This window comes from Bombina bombina, chromosome 1, assembly GCF_027579735.1.
Source record: "Bombina bombina isolate aBomBom1 chromosome 1, aBomBom1.pri, whole genome shotgun sequence".
NCBI classification, from domain to species: domain Eukaryota; kingdom Metazoa; phylum Chordata; class Amphibia; order Anura; family Bombinatoridae; genus Bombina; species Bombina bombina.
In genome coordinates, this window is record NC_069499.1 from 988,401,099 (window position 1) to 988,411,038 (window position 9,940).

Genomic DNA, 9,940 nt, shown 5'->3' on the forward strand with positions numbered 1-9,940 from the left:
GGGAATGGAGTCATATCGCTCAGCAGGACTGGGATAACGGCTATTTAGAGAAGATCAGACAATAATAGGGTGGCTTGCTTGTCTGTAGTGTGGATCTCAAATCTGTGTAGACTGATAAGGCCACTTTTATTTCCTATTTGCATTTTCTGAATATTTCAGTCCTGGCTACAAATGAAAGTAGTTATAGAGAATTTGGAGCATTGTCTGAGCCCTCCTTCTTGTGACTGCCAAGAAATGGTAAACTCTACTACCCATGAGCTATTCCTCTCCTTATCCTCCTGTATACTTAGGTAGCTTATTTTACTATTACAGAGAAATTGAATTTTACAAGTAAATGTTCTGTCCTATAAATATGCTGAACTAATTGTATAGATCTTCTCTTTGGATTTTAGAAATTACACTAATATGGAACAAAGACATCCTTACCAATCATGCCCATTCATACTGTATATAATCACTAATAATCCTATGCCCCCTCATTTAAATTTGGTAAATTTACATAGTCACCTACACAAATCATGACAGTTGGGAGTAGCTCTCATTATTCTTCCTATCCCATACAAAGTTAGAAACCTACTGATCATGCTCCTAAATTGGAAGTTCCGCTGGGACCTTGAACAATTTTGCTAATCACATACAGGAAGCCTCATTTATTTTATTTCCCACTACATCATATTAGTCAATGTAGAGCAAGATAAATAGATGAGTGGTTATAGAAATTAGTTTAGCAAATAGCTTTATGTTTTATTTAATTGTGAAATTGTTCTAACATTTGGGAAAAAAACACATATCACAGAGTTCTGACAGTTCATCTATTTATGTCTATTAGAGCTGTTTTACAAAAATATAGATATAAATCTAAATTGTGTTATTATGCTGAATGTGAATACTTCTTTGCATTTAAAATCCTCCTCATTTAGACAAATTTAAAATAATCTACACTGTTTTTAAAATGATTTTTCAGGATGTAAGGTCTATGTATGGGCCAGCAATTGCTGAAGCTTGGGGTTGTTTTTATAATCAGAGACCAAGAGAGTAACAGGCACTACTACACGTGTGGTATAAGTATACAAATTCCACTTTATTGAATCAAAAGTTAAAAAATGAAGGCTAAGTATATAGGCACAGTACACATTATGGAGGCAGACAGGCCTGACGCGTTTTGTGCCCCCAGTGGTGTTTACTCATAGACTGGACATACACACATCTCATGTCTTATTTATATGCCTATTAACTCCTTCATGTCTAAGCATACAGGTAATAGACAACATGTAATTTAAAAACAAACTTCAATAATAAAAAGACACAAAATATTGTGAAATTTCTTTTGAATTGCCAAATATCTAAGTAATATATGATAATTTTTTTAATTTCATAAAAATTGTGTACACATAAGGAGATACATTTTCCATATGCATATTATACTCCAAATTTAACCAACTTTAACCAACTTGTTACAACACAGTCATGTCAAAGGACACACAACAGCATATACCTTCAAATATGGACTTTTGAAAGAACTTAGCCATATATATGTTTTTTATTATTATTTATTATCCCAAAGGCATGACTGTGTGCAAAAAATTAAGGCTAGCTTTAACAACTCTACAAAGGGAAGAACAAAAGAAAAAGAAAAGAAAAAAGAAAAGGAGAAGTTAAGGATTGATATACTAAAAATATATACCGAAATATGAGACTATCCTGATGTGTGGATCACAGTCAGTTCTAATCTACATTGTAAACTCTGTGGGCCGTGAAATTTCCATGAGAAGCTCCATACATGAGGTCAGGAAGCTGAAGACTGAGTAATGGAGAACTTTGGATAGGGTTGTGGATGTTGTGGGGTGGATTTGGGGCAGGTATAGTTGGAGTTGCGAGTGTTTACTGGGTAGAGTTGGGTGATCTGCTCACCCATGTAAAACCGGCTCTGGTAAGGATTGATTCTGTTAAAGTGCTGATTTGACCAGTCTACTTTAAACAAATTTATTCTTGAGAAATATCTTAAATTGAGACTATGTATTTGTTAATCATAGCTTTTCCATTCATTGTTGCAATTCCTTAGTGCTTAAACCCTGTGGACTCAATTCCATTGAGTCATTAAAAATGGAGCCGTAAGCTACCAAGGTTGCTGACAGCTAAAAGTAATTTACGGCTCCATTTCAGTGCCTAGTTTATATTGAAATATTTTGCGCAGTGTGTGCAGCCGGTCTTTTTTGTGTATGTGTAAGTTAATTTTGTGTTATGCTTCTATCCTACATTGGATTTCTCGGAAATCGCACCATAGCAAGTTCATTGCTATGGCAACCCTACCTTAAACTGTAAAAGTTCAGTTCAACGCCTGTGCTCCTTACCTGTGATTGATTCTAGAGAGAAATACACGGTAGTTATGTTGGTCAAAAAACAAAAATGAATTCGATTTCTGATTATTTTTTTTTATTTAGGAATTTTTTTTTGGGGGGATTTATTAAATTTTTAAATTTATTAATAAATAGCACCTAGATTACAAGTTTTGCGCTATAGAGGGTATTTAACGAACGCAACAAAAGTTACGTTATTTCCCCCTCCATAGCGCTGCCGTTACAAGTTTTAGAAAAGCCGGCTTGTGCGTGCGATATGGTTGCGTTGAGCTCCATAACGCACAAAATACAAGCGCTACTTTGACATGCTCATGCACGCTTTCCCCATAGACATCAATGGGGAGAGAGTGTTAGAAAAACACCTGCGATCGCAGAATGAAATAATCCCTTACACAACCCCATTGATGTCTATGGGGGAAAAAAAAGTTACGTTTAAGCCTAACACCCTAACATAAACCCCACGTCTAAACACCCCTAATCTGCTCCCCATCGGCATCGCCGACACCTACATAATTTTTTTTAACCCCTAATCTGCGGTCGATGCACGGAGGCGGAGGTCCAGGTGAAGGTCCAAGGCGGAGGTCCAAGGCAGAGGTCCAAGGCAGAGGTCCAGGCGGAAGTCCATCAATCTGACGTAGAGGTCCTCTTCATGAGATTGTCAGCCGCACACTGAGGATTGAAATGCAAGGTACCTCTTTTATACTGGGGGTACCATTGCATTCCTGAAAAATTTGAATCAGCCAATAGGAATTAGGGCTGCTAAAATCATATTGGCTGTTCAAATCAGCCAATAGGATTTAAGCAGCTCTCATTCTATTGACTGATTTAAATCAGCCAATAGGACCTCCACCTTGGAACTTTGCCTTGCACCTTCCCCATTGACCTCTGCGCATCTACCGCTACACCTCCGCAGGGATGAAGAAGATGCCGGTCCTGCGATGGATGAAGATGGAGCTGCCTGGATGAAGATGGAGCCACTGGGATGAAGATCGTTAAAGCGGGACTTCAGCAACTGTGAGTACCTAAACAGGGGTTAGTGTTAGTTTTTTTTAAGATTTTTTGGGTGTTTTTATTTTTAGATTAGGATTAGATTATCTGAATGCCCTTTTAAGGGCAATGCCCATACAAATGTCCTTTTCAGGTGGGAGGTGGGGGTTTGTAATGTTAGTGGGTCTTTGTATTTTTGTTTAGAAAAAGAGCTGATTTCTTTAGGACAATGCCCTACAAAAGGCCCTTTTAAGGGCTATTGATAGTTTATTATAGATTAGGTTTCTTTTATTTTGGGGTGTTTTTTTTAAAATGGGTATTAGAATAGAAATAATTGTTATTATTTTGGATAATTCGTTTGTTATTTTGTGTAATGTTTTTTTTTCGTTTTGGGGTGTGTTTTTTTTTTTAAATAGCCATTTTTTATTTTTAATGAGCAGCAAAAGAACTGAATGCCCTTTTAAGAGCAATGTCCATACAGATGCCCTTTTCAGGGCAATGGGTAGATTAGGTTTTACTTTATTTTTATTTTGTGAGTTTGGGGAGTGGTTTTTTTTATACTGTATGTGTATGTGTATGTATAGTGTATGTTTTTCTTTTGTAGGAAAATAGCTTATTTCTTTAGGGCAATGCCCTACAAAAGGCCCCTTTAAGGGCTTACAAATGCCATTTTAAGGGCCCTTGGTAGTTTATTATAGATTAGGGCTTTTTATTTTGGGGTGTTTTTTGTTTTGTTTTTGTTTTTTTTTAAAAAAGGGTAATAGAATAGGAATAATTTTTATTATTTTGGATAATTTGTTTGTTATTTTTTGTAATGGTAGTTTTTTTTAATATTTTGTAATTTTAGTGTTTTTTATTTTTGTAATGGTAGGTTTTAGTGTAAGGCAGCTTAGGTTTTATTTCACAGGTAAGTTTGTATTTATTTTAACTAGGTAGTTAGTAAATAGTTAATAACTATTTACTAACTAGTCTACCTAGTTAAAATAAATACAAACTTACCTGTGAAATAAAAATAAAACCTAACGGCTAGATTTAGAGTTTTGCAGCCAAAGGGGTGCGTTAGCTACGCGTGTTTTTTTCCCCCGCACCTTTTAAATAACGCTGGTATTTAGAGTTCTCTGAAGGGCTGCATTAGGCTCCAAAAATGGAGCGTACAGGCATATTTACCGCCACTTCAACTCTAAATACCAGCGTTGCTTACGGTAGCGGCCAGCTGGAAAAACGTGCTCGTGCACGATTCCCCCATAGGAAACAATGGGGCAGTTTGAGCTGCAAAAAAACCTAACACCTGCAAAAAAGCAGCGTTAAGCTCCTAACACAGCTCCATTGATTCCTATGGGGAAACACTTCCTAAGTCTGCACCTAACACCCTAACATGAACCCCGAGTCTAAATACCCCTAACCTTACACTTATTAACCCCTAATCTGCCGCCCCCCGCTATCGCTGACACCTGCATTTTATTATTAACCCCTAATCTTCTGCTCCGGACACCGCCGCAATCTACATTATCCCTATGTACCCCTAATCTGCTGTCCCTAACATCGCCGACACCTACATAATATTTAATAACCACTAATCTGCCCCCCCTCAACGTCCCAGATACCTACCTACACTTATTAACCCCTAATCTGCCGACCGGACCTCGCCGCCACTATAATAAATGTATTAACCCCTAAACCGCCGCACTCCCGCCTCAAAAACCCTATAATAAATAGTATTAACCCCTAATCTGCCCTCCCTAACATCTTTGACACCTAACTTCAAGTATTAACCCCTAATCTGCCGACTGGACCTTGTCGCTGCTCTAATAAATGTATTAACCCCTAAAGCTAAGTCTAACCCTAACACTAACACCCCCCTAAGTTAAATATAATTTTTATCTAACGAAATACATTAAATCTTATTAAATAAATTATTCCTATTTAAAGCTAAATACTTACCTGTAAAATAAATCCTAATATAGCTACAATATAACGAATAATTATATTGTAACTATTTTAGGATTTATATTTATTTTACAGGCAACTTTGTATTTATTTTAACTAGGTACAATAGCTATTAAATAGTTATTTACTATTTAATAGCTACCTAGTTAAAATAATAACAAAATTACCTGCAAAATAAATCCTAACCTAAGTTACAATTAAACCTAACACTACACTATCAATAAATAAATTAACTAAACTACCTACAATTACCTACAATTAAATCAACTAAACTAAATTACAAAAAAAAACAACACTAAATTACAAAAAAATAAAAAAAGATTACAAGAATTTTAAACTAATTACACCTACTCTAAGCCCCCTAAAAAAATTACAAAGCCCCCCAAAATAAAAAAAATGCCCTACCCTATTCTAAAATAAAAAGTTAACAGCTCTATTACCTTACCAGCCCTTAAAAGGGCTTTTTGCGGGGCATGCCCCAAAGAAATAAGCTCTTTTGCCTGTAAAAAAAAAAACATACAATACCCCCCCACATTACAACCCACCACCCACATACCCCTAATCTAACCCAAACCCCCCTTAAATAAACCTAACACTACGTCCTAAATAAACCTAAAATGACGTCCTAAGTCCGAATGAAGGTTCCTTTAAATGACATCATGCAAGATGGCGTCCCTTGAATTCCGATTTGGCTGATTGGATTCAGCCAATCGGAATTAAGGTAGGAAAAATCTGATTGACTGACTGAATCAGCCAATCAGATTCAAGTTCAATCCGATTGGCTGATCCAATCAGCCAATCAGATTGAGCTCGCATTCTATTGGCTGATCGGAACAGCCAATAGAATGTGAGCTCAATCTGATTGGCTGATTGTATCAGCCAATCCGATTGAACTTGAATCTGATTGGCTGATTCAATCAGCCAATCAGATTTTTCCTACCTTAATTCCGATTGGCTGATAGAATCCTATCAGCCAATCGGAATTTGAGGGACGCCATCTTGGATGACGTCATTTAAAGGAACCTTCATTCGGACTTAGGACGTCATTAGAAGAGGATGGATCCGCGCCGGCTGCTTCAAGATGGACCTGCTCCGCTCCGCATGGAAGAAGATAGAAGATGCCGCCTGGATGAAGACTTCCGAGCCTCTGGAGGACCTCTTCTGGCCGGATAGGATGAAGACTTCGGACCCTCTGGAGGACCTCTTCTGGACGGATCGGTGATAACTGGCTGGGTGAATACAAGGTAGGGAGATCTTCAGGGGGGTAGTGTTAGGTTTATTTAAGGGGAGTTTGGGTTAGATTAGGGGTATGTGGGTGGTGGTTTGTAATGTTGGGGGGGTATTGTATGTTTTTTTTTACAGGCAAAAGAGCTGATTTCTTTGGGGCATGCCCCGCAAAAAGCCCTTTTAAGGGCTGGTAAGGTAATAGAGCTGGTAATCTTTTATTTTAGAATAGGGTAGGGCATTTTTTTTATTTTGGGGGGCTTTGTTATTTTTTTAGGGGGCTTAGAGTAGGTGTAATTAGTTTAAAATTCTTGTAATCTTTTTTTATTTTTTGTAATTTAGTGTTTTTTTTTTTTGTAATTTAGTTTAGTTGATTTAATTGTAGGTAATTGTAGGTAGTTTAGTTAATTTATTTATTGATAGTGTAGTGTTAGGTTTAATTGTAACTTAGGTTAGGATTTATTTTAAAGGTAATTTTGTTATTATTTTAACTAGGTAGCTATTAAATAGTAAATAACTATTTAATAGCTATTGTACCTAGTTAAAATAAATACAAAGTTGCCTGTAAAATTAATATAAATCCTAAAATAGCTACAATATAATTATTCGTTATATTGTAGCTATATTAGGATTTATTTTACAGGTAAGTATTTAGCTTTAAATAGGAATAATTTATTTAATAAGATTTAATTTATTTCGTTAGATAAAAATTATATTTAACTTAGGGGGGTGTTAGTGTTAGGGTTAGACTTAGCTTTAGGGGTTAATACATTTATTAGAGTAGCGGCGAGGTCCGGTCGGCAGATTAGGGGTTAATACTTGAAGTTAGGTATCAAAGATGTTAGGGAGGGCAGATTAGGGGTTAATACTATTTATTATAGGGTTTTTGAGGCGGGAGTGCGGCGGTTTAGGGGTTAATACATTTATGATAGTGGCGGCGAGGTCCGGTCGGCAGATTAGGGGTTAATAAGTGTAGGTAAGGTAGCGACAACGTTGGGGGGTCAGATTAGGGGTTAATAAATATTATGTAGGTGTCGGCGATGTTAGGGGCAGCAGATTAGGGGTACATAGGGATAATGTATGTGGCGGCGGTGTGCGGTCGGCAGATTAGGGGTTAAAAAAATGTATTAGAGTGGCGGCGATGTGGGGGGGCCTCGGTTTAGGGGTACATAGGTAGTTTATGGGTGTTAGTGTACTTTAGAGCACAGTAGTTAAGAGCTTTATAAACCAGCGTTTTGTCGTTAGAGTTCTAACGCTCACTTCAGCCAAGACTTTAAATACCAGCGTTATTAAGATCCCATTGAAAAGATAGGATACGCAATTGGCGTAAGGGTATCTGCGGTATGGAAAAGTCGCTGCTGGAAAGTGAGCGTTAGACCCTTTCCTGACTGACTCTAAATACAAGCGGGCGGTAAAAAGCAGCGTTAGGACCCTTTAACGTTGCTTTTGACGGCTAACGCAGAACTCTAAATCTAGGCATAAGATAGCTACAATATAACTATTAGTTATATTGTAGCTAGCTTAGGTTCTATTTCACAGGTAAGTATGTATTTAGTTTTAAATAGGTATTATTTAGTTAATAATTGTAACTTTAATTTAGTTCTATTTTAATTATGTTAAAGTTAGGGGGTGTTAGGTTTAGGGTTAGGGTTAGGTTTAGGGTTAGGTTTAGGGCTAGGGTTAGGTTTAGGGATTAATAGTTTAATTTAGGTTGTTGCAATGTGGGGGGCTGGCAGTTTAGGGGTTAATAGGTTTATTTAGTGGTAGTGATGTGGGAGGCCAGGGGTTTAGGGGTTAATAACTTTATTTAGTGGCGGCGATGTCCGGGAGCAGCGGAATAGGGATTATTATATTTATTATAGTGTGGGCATTGTTGGGGTGCGGGGGAATAGGGGTTAATAACTTTAGTACAGTGGTGACGATGTTGGGGAGTGGTGGAATAGGGGTTAATACATTTTATTAGTGGTGGCGATGTCGGGAGCGGCAGATTAGGGGTTAATAACAAAAACTCATAACTACTGCTCTCAGATGGCGGTATGGAATTTGTCATTATAGGGTGTGGCGCAAGCTTTTTAGCCACACCGCAGTGCTATGGAAATCCCATGAAAAAACGTAATTTTTTTGAGTGCGGGACTGACGTTGCATTACAGACTAAAAGGCTTGCGGTACAGCTATACCGACAAGACTTGTAATGGATGTGTTACTGTTTTAACGCTGAAATTACAATTTTTTCAGCGTTAAAACACAAACGCACAACTTGTAATCTACCTGTCTATTTATTACTGCCCTAGGTATGTGACTAGTTGGAATTATGAAGATAAGTGCTTGATTATATTTTTATTTGTAAATACATATTTATATTTAAATAGGAACATAACTCCAACTAGTCCTATACATGGGCCAGCAATAATTATTACATATAGCAATAAGTGTATAAAGTGAAACACTTGTATTGTTTGCAAACTTAAAGTGATGGTAAACTTTAACTAATTAAATGCCATATATCTAATCTTTGCTATTAAAAAAGTACATGTGTACCTTTTTTGCTTTTAATCCATCTATGAAAGGGTTAAATTAGTTCATATAGTAATGCTTCTATTGCAATGTTATGCCAGACACTTGGATGAACACTTTTTTTTAGTAACAATTCCAGTGAACATCCAATCAACATGTGTGTCATATGACAACTTGAAGTCGAGCACCTTTAAAGTCCTTAGAAAGCCTATGTAGAGAGTGGGTGGGGCTGCTCTATACATTACAGCCCAGCCAAATGACAAAATGAAAGGGGACAGAGGAACACACAATAACAATTAGGATTATAAATATTTAATTATACAATATATATACACTTAAACAAAAATATGGTTTTACTTGCAAACTAATATATTTTCCAGTGAAATGTGTAGTCTGAAATTTACCATCACTTCAATATCTCATTGGGAACTAGGCCTCAAAAAGATTATTTTTCCTCTTTACACCAAGCTGAGCATTCCATAATGTTTGAGACTTTATCGTTAGCTTCTGACAGCATTTTGCCTGTTTGCTCGTTCAAAGGAAACCAGTGTCATTTTCCAATTTTCGGCTTCTATTATTTTATATAAACCGCCTAATTTTTTTTTCCGGCAGTCACACCTTGGCTGCTGGTAATGATTATAAAAGTGCCATCGGAAACGGTCGATAAGCGTAATGGCTTCTGACGGCAGGTTTTTTGTTTGTGATCTTTGAAAACTATTTATGGCTCAATGGAAATGGACTGTCATAACAGGCACTTTGCTAAAAGAGTGATTTCTGTTCCTGCTGCAGTGAGGCTTACTGTACCTTTAAGGAGGCCTAGAAGATCCTTAATTGCAGTAGTCTATATAAGCTCTGTGTTTGTAGCATGTGGTTGCTTGCAAAGGCTCATCAGGATTGAAATGAAAATACTG